The 12,708-nt window shown below is 29.1% G+C and overlaps 1 protein-coding gene across 1 annotated transcript in view; it reads left to right on the top strand.

Moving 5' to 3' along the window:
* prage overlaps window positions 1-12,708 on the top strand; it is a 75,255-nt gene that overhangs the window by 54,268 nt on the left and 8,279 nt on the right. The gene's annotated exons all lie outside the window — the stretch shown is intronic.

Here is a 12,708-nt window from a genome sequence, read left to right as displayed (position 1 = left end):
GAATTTCAGTTAGAGAATTCCTGTATGAATCCCGATCATCAAGACTGGTTTTAATAAAGTTATCCAAAGTGGTTTTAATGGCACGTACTTCATCACGTAGCGAACCGTCATCCTTGGCAGCATTAATACAAGTTGCACATGTAAATGAAAATGATGTTTGTTTGTCTTTAAACAAGGCAAGGTGCTTTTCGGTAATATTAGCACAGGGAAGAAGCAGCCACAAATCGCATATATTGCATTTAATACTTCCTTGGGTTTTCCCAATTGCATCATTACAACATCCGCATTTAGTAGACTTAGCAGCAGGCATATTTAATTAGCAGCAAATCAGAAGAAAAAAAAATTCATTTCAGTACCCAGACAGCAACAACAACGCAACAGCAGCAGCAACAGCAAACCAAATTTATGTGACACAGAAATCAGTGTATTTAAATGGAATTAATATAATCCAATGATTTAGCATATACTGTATGCAAAAAATAATTAGTAGCACCAAATAAAATGTAGAATTGTTAAATAATTTGTATTAATTTAAAGTTATTGACAGCTGGTAAATTCACGTGTACTATCCAGTCATAGCGTTGCCAGATTACCTTTGGTGGGTTAACCGACTTCGAAAAACCCGGTTAAACCGGTTAACCGACATATATTGTAGAAAACATAAAATGTCCAATAAAGTATACACATCTTTAAAATTTGTGGCTTTTAGTAGTCAGAAATGGATAATAATATTAAATGACTGTAAATATGCGAAAGTGCTAAGTCCATTTTATTTTGTAAAAATTTAAAAATTATTATATCAGTCAAAAGGAATTGAGTATAAGTATATTACTAAATATATGAGTAGGTGAGATGCAAAACTCGTTCGTTACAAAAATTAATAAAATCAAGATAACCATTGATTCTGGCAGTCCTATTGGAGCTTTATGGTAAGCAATATAGAAATTGTATGGATTTATGTTCTTTTCTATATTTTTACATGACATAAAATTGCAGTTAGCTGCAAAACTGGCTTGTTTCATTCATCAGTCATTTTCAAAACTCTCTCATTACATATTTCGTAGCAATACTCGCTGGTTCAATGTTTTAATCATTCTATTTGAAGTGTGCTAATTTCTAAATTGTTAAGATCTTATCATTTAAAAGTTATACAGGAATACAAAATTCATTTTTTGTTAAGAATTAGTGTGCTGAATTCCCAATTATTGATAAATTCACTGAAATTTATTGTTGGGGGATAAGCAAGTTCCTGTGCGCATTTCACTGGTTGCTTAGGCCAGATCATCAGGATCTTAATTACTGAACTTTTCTTACTGGAAGCGATGTTCCTATATACATATGAATGGAAAACTACTGTATCGTCTGTGCTGAAAACACCAGGTCAACTAATGAAGTAAAATTTATTGAAAGAAGGTACATATGTATGTACATCAAATTCAATTTAACGTTTGGTAAAATCATCACTAAGTTTATAATGAATCATTAGTAAGATTTAGCTTAACTTCTAGAATTATGCGGAATTTAATTTTTAATAGTTTCATTATGTGCAATTTATTCTGAAAAAGTTTTTAAGTAAACTTATCGTCCTCTACTATTTCTTAAACATTTTTATCTAAAGATTGTAAATAAGCAGTTTAGATTTCAAATCAGACCAAATGTTTGATTGCACCAAACATGAGATTTATTAATTTTAGTCCCAAATTTTAAAAACCGGTTAACCGAGTGATATAAACCGGTTAACCGAAAATCAACATTTTAAATTAACCGGTTTACAAAAAACCGAGATTTCGAAGAAACCCCGGTTTTTCGGTTAACCGGTTTATAAACACTAGATAGGAGACCATGTGAACTGACCATGTTTGTATTTTGAAATATGTACTTTGAAAACACAAAACAAAAAATAGTAGAGAAAAATCATTACAAAATAAATTTAAGTTTATTGTGATTTAAAAATTTATTAAATATATATTTAGTTAAACACAACAATTCTATACACTAATAGAGGTTATGTCAAGTGAGTATGTATAACAACTGAAATATTTAATTTACATGTCTTCGAACATTTGTTTATATTTACATGTATAGACGAAACTTTTTTGTTGAAATGAGTCTTTTATCATAACTAAAAGAAAATATTAAATTAATCAAAATCTAAAACAATCCAAAAAGGAATATTCTTTATCATGCTTTTGATTTCTCCAACATGTACAAAATATTATTTTGTAAAATATTATTTCAGAAGATCTCACTAAAACCATAAAAAAATCAAACATCGCTCATTTGCTGCAACAACGTCATAATTCAAAAAAAGTCGTTTCGAGAAAAATTTCTTTGAATGTTTTATGACATTTTACTATTTCTTAAATAAATTGTCAACAAATCATGCGATTTCAGAAATATATATAGTAGATGTTAATATTTTTCTAATCTGTATTTAAACCAAATTTTTACTTATCAAATATACGAGAAAACATGAATTTTAATTTTGAAGTTTACAAAATAATTGACTTTTTTGAAAACTGATAAAACTATTAATTATTTGCTCGATTAAGCGACTAAACCAGAAACCCGATTAATTGAATACCCTAATATGTATTGAATACATGTCCCAATACATATGGAATACATACCGAGTGACCCCACTTTAAGTCATCTTACGCTCGATTTCGAATTTTTGTGACAGTCACAAACTTTATCGCCAAAACAGTATAAAGACAATCTAAATTGTTTGTCCGATTTGTGCTTTGTAAATTCCGATTAGTGATAGTGTAAAATTAGTGCAATCATTTTGTTCATATTTAGTGCTGAGTTGAAAATTAGCAGCCTCACTATACATTAGTGATAGTGAGTTAAAAAATTTTGCACTCAAAATTAAATTAGTTGATTTAAAAAAATGCAATCATCAGTTTATTGCAACTTTTTTGCATGCACTAATTTGTGTGCAACTTCAAATTGTGCACTAAATTTTTAAGTTCAAAATGGTTTATGTTTATTCCCGTACACTAATTTAAAACTTAAGACTAATATTTCATTAAAAATAACAAAAAATATTTAAAATTTTTATTTTTCGAATGTGGTTTCAACCATGATACAATAATTGTAGAAGGTAGAATCACTAGGGAGAGTTTTCAATATTTAGCCCTATAACGTCAAACTTTGATTTTGATTTTTTTCATATTTTCTTTTGTTTGACGTTACAAGAATTGTATAATTGAGAATTTATTTTTTACTGTCAAATTTTTTTTTTTCAAATAAGGTTTTTTGAAGTTTCCTTATTTTGTGAGCATTATAAAAACCGTTGCCACATTCCTAAAAATTATTTTTATTTTACAGAAATTTTTTACAAAAAATGTGTAATTTATAATTTAGTATTTAAATAAAAATGTATTAAGTATGTTGTGTTGGAAGTTAATGATTCAATTCCTAACATTCGCTAGATAATTTGGGCTACCTGACAAAGAATTTTGATTAAATTTTAAAAAAATTTAATTTAAACGTTCCAAAAGGCTTAAAAGACTGGTGTTTGGTTTGTATAATCCACCCTCTGACAAGTTTTACATACATCCAGCCACTGTTGTCGTTTGTTAGGTAATGTAGGGACTTTAAAAAAATTCGCAGTTGGGGAAAATGCAACTCATGTTTGTTAAATCTTAAAATAATGTTGGCAAATTAGCTTTGAAATATTTGAAAATGAAAATCTTACCTTTGATCCCAATTTGATAGTAAATATTTTTTTTTAATATTCTTCAAATTAATGAAAATTATGTATTAATTTTTTCAAAAACTTCAAAGAATATATGGGAAAATTTTTAATTAATATGGTATTACTATTTTAACGAAAACGTCAAAATCCTTAAGCATGTCAGACGTAGAATTTTAAAAAATAAAGAGAGAATGAAACTACCTTCTATTTTTCTACTATGGGGTGTACCTTATGTTGTTGTATCATGGTTTCAACAATTTCATGACTACTCATTTTTGAAAATTTAGTGATAGTATGTTTAATGCAGCCTTTTTTTGATTGCAGGTTAAAATTTTGCACTAATTAATTGTAGTGCAGATTTTTGCACTAAATCTTCGTTTAGTGATAGTTAAAAAATTATCACTATCACTATTTTTTTAGTGCTAGTTAAGAAATAAGCATTATCACTAAAGCTGATAAAAAATAATGCAAACTAAATTTTTTGCAATTTTAGTGAGTGATGCTGATTTCAATCAACATTTAGTGCACTACCCCCAACTATGCAGGATATCATATCGTTGGGCTTGACCGACAATACTGTCGTACTTGTTTTTTTTACATGTTTTTTTAACGATTTTTTTAATAATTCCAATGATTTACGAAAAATAAATATAATTTAAAGTTTATTGACATTTCTACTAAAACTGAAGGACATTTTTATTATAATGTTGTTCGTTTATTTTGTCGATTCTGACGATGAATTAATAAAAATCTCTCTTTTGGATTTGTTAAGCACTTAGTTGTTAGTTGTTATTTGTTTTATTAACTATTATCGCCAAGTATGTTTTCTCTTGTGCCACTTTGAATACTTAGACGTGTGTGTTTTTTTAATATAAAATACGAGTAGTAAATGCTGATGCTAATACAGTGAATCAATTAAGTCTCCGTACAGAAATACTTATAATATAAACTATCAATTTATGGTCACTTTCAATACATATTTAAACATTTTTTAATTAATTTTATAAAACATTTTATGAAATAGAAATCAACATAAAGAAATACAAACATTTTCATTAAAAACATAAAAAATTACACAAATTCAATAATTGTACTAAGGGTATCACCAACCGTTTTAAGGCAAGGAATCCCAATATTAAAATTAATTGCATTTCATATGTGGTAGGTCCTGCTTTCTGAGAAATTGCAGCATTTAAATGGCAGTGCATGGAATGGAACAGCTTTGTTGTTGTTAGGGAATCTATTTTATACCACTCTTCCATTATAACGGCTTTTAGCTGATCTTTACTCGATATATTGTGCTGCCGAATCTTTCTTTCCAAGTGATTCCATAGATGCTCAATCGGGTTGAGATCAGGTGACTGAGCTGAGCGATTTAATTGCTTAGGAACATTATAAATAAGACATTCCTTTTGGGATCGTTGTCTTATTGGAAGCAATACAAACGTCCCAACCATAATGTTTGCAGCACTTTGTTTCAAGTTTTCTTTTAATATATTAAGGTATGCATGGTCTTTTCAATAAAAATTAGATTTCCCACCCCAGATAAAACCATTCAACTCCAATCAATAACGTTACCTCCTCCATGCTTTACGGTTAGCATAAAATGCTTCGGATCCATTTCAGTATATGGCTTTTCTTGGACGCTGAGTTCTTGGTTTATTTGCCATTGTTCCGGTTTTTTTGCACTGTTGAATAACGCACTGAATGGGAGAGCGTGGTCTTTTTACAATATCATTGATTTCACTTTTTCCTTCATTTTGCAGGTAAATAATATTTTTATTTTTATCCATTGAAATTTGCTTATTTTTGCATTCCCTGACAACAACAAAGCTGGTCCATTCCTGCTTTGTTGTTACAATTGCTCAGAATGGAGGTCCTAATGCAATTAATTTTAATATTGGGATTCCTTGCATTAAATCGGTTAACTGTTGTACTTTTAGTACAATTATTTAATTTATGTAATTTTTTGTGTTTTTAATGAAAATGTTTGTATTTTTTATGTTGATTTCTAGTTTATAAAATTGTTTATAAAATTAATTAAAAAAATGTTTAAATATGTATTGAAAAGTGACCATAAATTGCTAGTTTATATTATAAGTATTTCTGTACGGAGACTTAATTGATTCAGTGTATATCACTGGTTGGTGTGTAAATTATTTAATTATGGTCTCTTTCATTGTTGAAAAAGCTCTCAGCGAATGTGATTTGAATTTTTAATACACTAGGCAAATAATATTTCAAATATGTACTTCGCTTATATTTGAAGAGAAATTCGAAAATATCTAAATAAAAATTATATTACTATATTCATATATATGTAAGTAAGTAAGTACAAGGTGGCGCAAAAGTAATCCTCCTATCAGAAAATGCTATAAATTTTGCGATTGGCCCCTAATGTCAGTTCTGTTTCGACATTTGTGGGATCAGATACTCCTTTATCTGATCCCACCCAAATATCAAGCTTTACTTTAACTTCCTTTATAAGGGAGGGGTCATTCCTACTAAGCCGATAATGATTAGCTAAACTTCGAACAGGGATCGGTAATATATTCGTTTTTAGCTAACCTCCGTAGAATGGTAATAAATTGATTGATACAGAGTTTAAATACTATTAGAATTATAGTTCTCCAGATATTCAAAATTAATTATTTACTTTGTGCCACGACCACTAATTCTATCCCGACCATTTTTAGCCAATCTATGTGGTAAGAGAGCTATGCGGACAAAGTTTGAAGAACCTTGCAATTATTACTTCGTATGGGAGGTGATTCATCTCCTTTTCCGACCGCTCCCATTTTGGTTCCCCAGATATTCGAAATCAATATTTACACTGTATGGGAGGTACTACGCCCTCTAATCTAATTCCGTCTATATTCAGCTAAACTCCGCACAGTAATAAGAAGTTAATTCGTAAAAAGTTTAAACACTTTTACAATTATAGTTCTCCAGATATTAGAAATTAAATATTTACTTTGTATTGGGTCTGCCACGCCCACTATTCCAATCCCGAAAATTTTCAGTGAAACTATGCAAAATGATAAAAGAGCTATTTAAACAAAATTTGAAAAATCTTGCAATTATAGTTCACAAAATATTTAGTATGGGATGTGACACACCATTTGTTCCGACCCGTCCCATTCTTGATTAAACTTCATGCAGTGATAAGAAATTAATTCGTATGAATTTTGAAAACCGTCACAATTACAGTTCTGAACATATTATAAATTAACTATTTACTTATGTACAATTATTTACATATTTACCCCCATATGCATAAATAGTTTTTAAATTGGTCAAAGGTTTATAAAAACAATTTTGAATGGAAATTTTGTTTTATAAACACTTTCAAAATATATTTTTTTAAGTGACTTTAAATTACTAAAGTCTTTTTCTTTGTTTTCTATATATATAATATATATAAAATATATATTCTGCACATCTGTGAATAAATCCTTTTAAAATGGTATATTTTTGCCCAAATTGAATGTATAATGTGAGCGTAAAAGGGGTATAAAGAAATCGACTTGCCTATTAATATTATGATGATATTTCGGTGCTTCGAATTAATCAATTAAATCAATTTGAGCTTAATTCACTAAAATCTTAATTCGTAATTAAAAAATGTCAGCCTCGCACAGCGTTCGATTTCAGAAATTAGGACGACAAAAATTAAAAAATAATGTTACTTAAAAATTTAAATTGACCACGCTGTTTGCAAGCGAAGGCCCAGACTAGCTTAAAATTATATGATTCCTGTATATTTTTAAGTTTGTATTATTATCTATATCGATACTCTGAATGGCATGTTAAAAGAAAAACAAATAAAAACACAAAAACTATATAGTGGAGTTCAGTATTTGATGCTTATTGTCTTGCGAAAGCGTAAATGCAAAATACTGTAGCTTTTGTTTATAATCCAACAACAAAATATGTACACAGAATTGCAATTGTCACATCATTGCTTTTGCGCAATACTAAAACTGTATAGCTTTTTTTCAACGAGCATTGCCTAGCAAAATTCGTATTATTGCGTGGTCCAGAGCCTTCCGAAGTAGACCTATTTATACCCTACACCACCATAGTGGGGAGGGTATTATGCGTTTGTGCAGATGTTTGTAACGCCCAAAAATATTAGTCTACGATTAAACGATGTCCGTCCGTCCGTCTGGTTGGCTGGCTGGCTGGCTGGCTGGCTGGCTGGCTGGCTGGCTGTCCATGTAAACCTTGTGCGCAGAGTACAGGTCGCAATTTTGAAGATATTTCGATCAAATTTGGTGCATATTACTTTTTCGGCATAAGGACCAAGCCTATTGAAACTGGCTGAAATCGGTCCATTATTTCACCTAGCCCCCATACAAATGTCCCCTCGAAATTGGACTTTATCGGTCATAAACGTTTAATTTATCTATGTATCTACACAAATTTCGCTCCAAATAAGTTTTATATATACAAAATTCATGTCACCCAATTTTGTTACGATCGGTCCATAATTAGTCATAGCTCCCATATAGACCCGCTTCCGAAAATCACTTTAACGTGCATAAATCGCTTAAAAATGTTGGTATACACACAAAATTCAACATAGTTAACTTTAATATAGACATAAATCACACGACCTAATTTTATGGTGATCGGTCCATAATTGGTCATAGCTCCCATATAAGGCCCACTTCCGAAAATCACTCAAAAATGTAAATTATTGATATTTTAAAAGAAAAATATTTTTACTCATTTACTTGGTGTAGGGTATTATATGGTCGGGCTTGACCGACCATACTTTCTTACTTGTTTTTATGTAAATTTGAACTTTAGACAACATATTCTCTAATCGCATAGCTACTATCAAAAAATTACATATGTTTTGTATGTCCCAATATGTTGTTCAATATCGTGCAAAGGGATTTCATAGCCCCGAGTTTTGTGCCTTTAATAGATCCAAAAATCTAAAATATCCCAATTTTGGAATTTTTGAAAAGTTTTTTTGGGAATTGTCGGATTGCCATTAACAATTCACAAATATCTTTTTCACTTTTGCATTTGTATGGAAAGTTTCATTCATTATTTTTAATTTTTGATATACCCGAGGTGGCCCACTTTGGGACATTGTAGCTCGGCCCCTCTTGGTGGTATAAGCACAAATTCAAAACTGAAACTTATCAACACAATTTTATTAAAATCGGGCTATTCGTTTAGAAGTTACATATTTATTTCCACCTTTTTTCAATTCCCCCACTGCGCTATGGATCCGAAAACTCTAAATAAAAAATTAAAAAGAGAAAAACCCAACAAAAAGTCGACGCTGGATGAAATACAAATTACAAATTACATTTTAAAACAATTGCACAAAATAATCAAACATATTTTTGTAAATTTTCACGACCAATAATTCTGTATATCAGCTGTTACCTAATTTGCATCTAGCATTGCAAAGTTGCTTAAAATACCGCTCACTGTCAATGACAAAAGAATTGCAATAGCAAACAATTTCAAGCCTAAAACGCAAACACTGAATACCGCTTATGCGTATTTTATGCAAATTCAAAAGTAAATAGAACGTGTTGTAGATGCGATATTAAATTTATTTTTGTTTTATTCAATTGTTGTAAAACTAAAAACTAACACACAAAAATACATTATTTTCTAATTAATGGTAAATTTTTTATTAAGTATCTAAAATAAATATTTGATATCTGTATCTGTTAGTGGGATTAAAACTCCCCTTGTGTTTTACAATCATTTACTTTTATTTTCCATTTATATAAGTATTTGAGGGACAATTTTAAACTATCTTCCATTCTTTTCATTACTGCACGCAGAGAAAAAATATAGTTGGGCATGGTTACTGTAACCATTTCAATATTGTTACAAGTTTTTTAACAATATTATAGTCACAGTAACCATTTACATGATTCTGGTAACCATAATATGGTTAACTTACGATTCACATGATTGTCTCAACCATATATATGGTTACAGTAAACATATATATGTTTGTGACAACCATTTATATGATGAAGGACTTATCATATTATGGTGCTCTCGGCTTAATGCTTATCATAATCTGAGAACAACATATTATGATAAAATTATTCATCATCAGTTGGCAACCGTCAAGGTTGCCAACTCTTCAGCTCAGAAAATGGCTAGATTTTGTATTAAAAATGGCTAGAAATGGCTAAAACCCAAAAATAAATTAATACAAATTCATAAATATTACATTTCTTGCCCCCATTACCACGAAGTCTGGTTATGTGTTAACTAATAGTTATACTGACAGATTTTTAAAATAATTGTTACCGACTTCGTGTTAATGGGGTTTATCAGATTAACCCCCATTTTCTCAATCTCCAGTTATCGTTTTTCGTAACGATATACTTTCAATTAATATAATTTTTGTATGAGAACTATCAGTATATCGCCACGGTAAAAAAATAACCAGAGATTCAGAAAATGGAGATAAATGTTGTAATATCAATATTTTTCCTTTTTGATAAATTAAACATTGATTACACTGCGGAACAGTGATTTTGGTGCCCGAGATTTGAACTACGTTTTGTACAAGCTGATGAACCCTCATTACTATGTTATATTTGTTGTTTTCCAGTCAGCTCGCGTTTTCGAAATATCGCGGTTTTTATATTTTCATTGAATACCCTATTCTTTGGTGTTTTTCTTAAAAAATTTGGGTAATGCAGCTAAGAATGTGAAATTTTTTTAGCATGAGGCTGCTCTACGTAAACATATGCCTCTTTTGACTATAATAATTCTAATGGATGCTTTGGCATATTTGTCTGATCTTTCAGGAAAGTTGAAATTTGACTCTTTTAGCTTTATCCTTAATAAAATTGTGCATTATGAAAATTTTAAATAAAAATTTAGCTCTGAAAATTCAAGGCATTATAGCGAACATAGTTTTTAATTAAAATGAAAAATTAGTTAACAATTTAATGAAATATTTAGATAATATCCCGAAATTTTACATGCTAAAAAACTATTTTTTTTATAAATAAATTTTTAGGTAGTCATTAGTCTTATTTCTTAACACATTTAAATCTAACTACAGCAATATAAATACTTCATTTGACATTTTTAAAATATTGCGAATTTTGTATTTACGTGATTTACAGCGTTTTTGGTGAAAATATTTTTTTATTGAAAATATAGTAATTTATAGAAAAAAAATAATTTTTACAAACATATAGATTTATTTCTACATTATATATCCAGGAATTGTCTAAGTTGATAATTTGAATACCAAAGTAAGCAAAATACAATTGAAGATCAAGGTATATAATTGATTTTCGCTGATCTTTTAATATATATTCGCCACAAATGTAAGAAAACATATTAGGATCTTTAACACAGCATCTCAACTTACTAGCTATAATGAAATAATATAACAAGAGAAATTATATTTAGGACAAAAAAAACATTTTTGATTAAATCTTTAGTTTATGTATAATCTTGCAGGTGTAAAACATTCAAGTTACGAACATTTGTATAATTTTTTAATACGAAAAACATATGAAAAATATTGTAAAACTTTGAGTTATTTGCCAAATAGTTTGGTATATTTTTAATATTTTTATATAAATTAGTTTTTTGATATGTTTTTATTGTATATAGTGAAAAAAATTTGAACCCTTTTACCACAGGTCAAACTTATAAGGATGAAACTGAAAAAACTTAATTTTCAACTTCCTTGCGATATCACCAATATATCCTGAAATTTGGATAAACAAAATTGATGTCAAAGAAAAGATAATTTTGTGTAGAACACCAGTACAAAAATAAATTTTTAATTTTAGTCTCCATTTATGAAAAAATCAAGCAAAAAGAAAAAAAATACAGAATAACCAAAAAAATTAAAACCGCGATATCTTAAAAACAAGAGCTGCTCAAAAAAAACTAAAGTAGTTTTGACTATGAAATGTCCCATACATGTTTTATCAAAAACATTTTCCGCGGCACCAAAGCAAAATGTCAATTTTGTTCCACTGTGTTATTGGTTTTTGAATATGCCTGATGTGTTTGTTTTGGAAACAATTTCGAAGCCTGTTTTTATAAAACCAATAATATTCTCATCAAAACATCAACCGACGAATTTGTTTAAAAGTACTGTTTCTTTGTCATTTGATAAAAAATACTGTTTTATTTTTAAAAAATTCCAAAAATGTTCAAGAAAAGTATAAAATAAAAAAGGCTAAGACAAAATAAAATGGCTAGATTAAATCTAGCCATATTTGTATGGCTAAATGAAAATAAAATCGCTAGATCTAGCCGGAAAATGGCTAAATTGGCAACCTTGGTACCCGTATATGTGAGAGAGTAATTTTAAACAAGTAACAGAGCTAATTCGGCTGTGCCGAATCTTATATACACTTCACCAAATTATACTTTAAAATAAATATTTTTAGGCAAACAAAATTTAATTATTTTTTTTTCATTTTTTTTTTTGAAATTGTTTTTTTAATTTTTTTAAAAAAAGTTTTTTCCAAATTTTTTAAAAAAATTTTTTTTTAGTTTTTAAATTTTTTTTTTTGGAAAAAAATGTATGACAAAAAAAAATTTTTGATGAAAAAAAAAATCCGGTTAAAAAAATATTTTTCCCGATTTTGACCCATTGTAGGTCCAACTTACTATAGCCTTATCTACATCGTTGCAATGGACTTTGAAATATCTATCATTAGATATCCATATTGTCTATATTAATGACTTAGTAATCCAGATATAGATCAAAAATAGGTCAAAAATCGAGGTTGTCCCGGTTTTTTGCATATCTCCGTTATTTATGGACCGATTTTGCTGATTTTAAATAGCAAACTTCTCGAAAGCATGTCTGACCGAATTATTGAAGATTTGGATCCCGATGATCTCTGGGGTCTTCAGAAAATTGATTTCAACGGACAGACAGACGGACATGGCTTAATCGTCTCCGCTATCTATAAGGATCCAGAATATATATACTTTATAGGGAAGGAAATGAAAAATGTAGAAATTAC

Source organism: Calliphora vicina, chromosome 4, assembly GCF_958450345.1.
Source record: "Calliphora vicina chromosome 4, idCalVici1.1, whole genome shotgun sequence".
Classification (NCBI taxonomy): Eukaryota; Metazoa; Arthropoda; class Insecta; order Diptera; family Calliphoridae; genus Calliphora; species Calliphora vicina.
The sequence above is the reverse complement of the archived record's forward strand: the minus strand, read 5'-3'. Positions and strand labels throughout refer to the sequence as shown.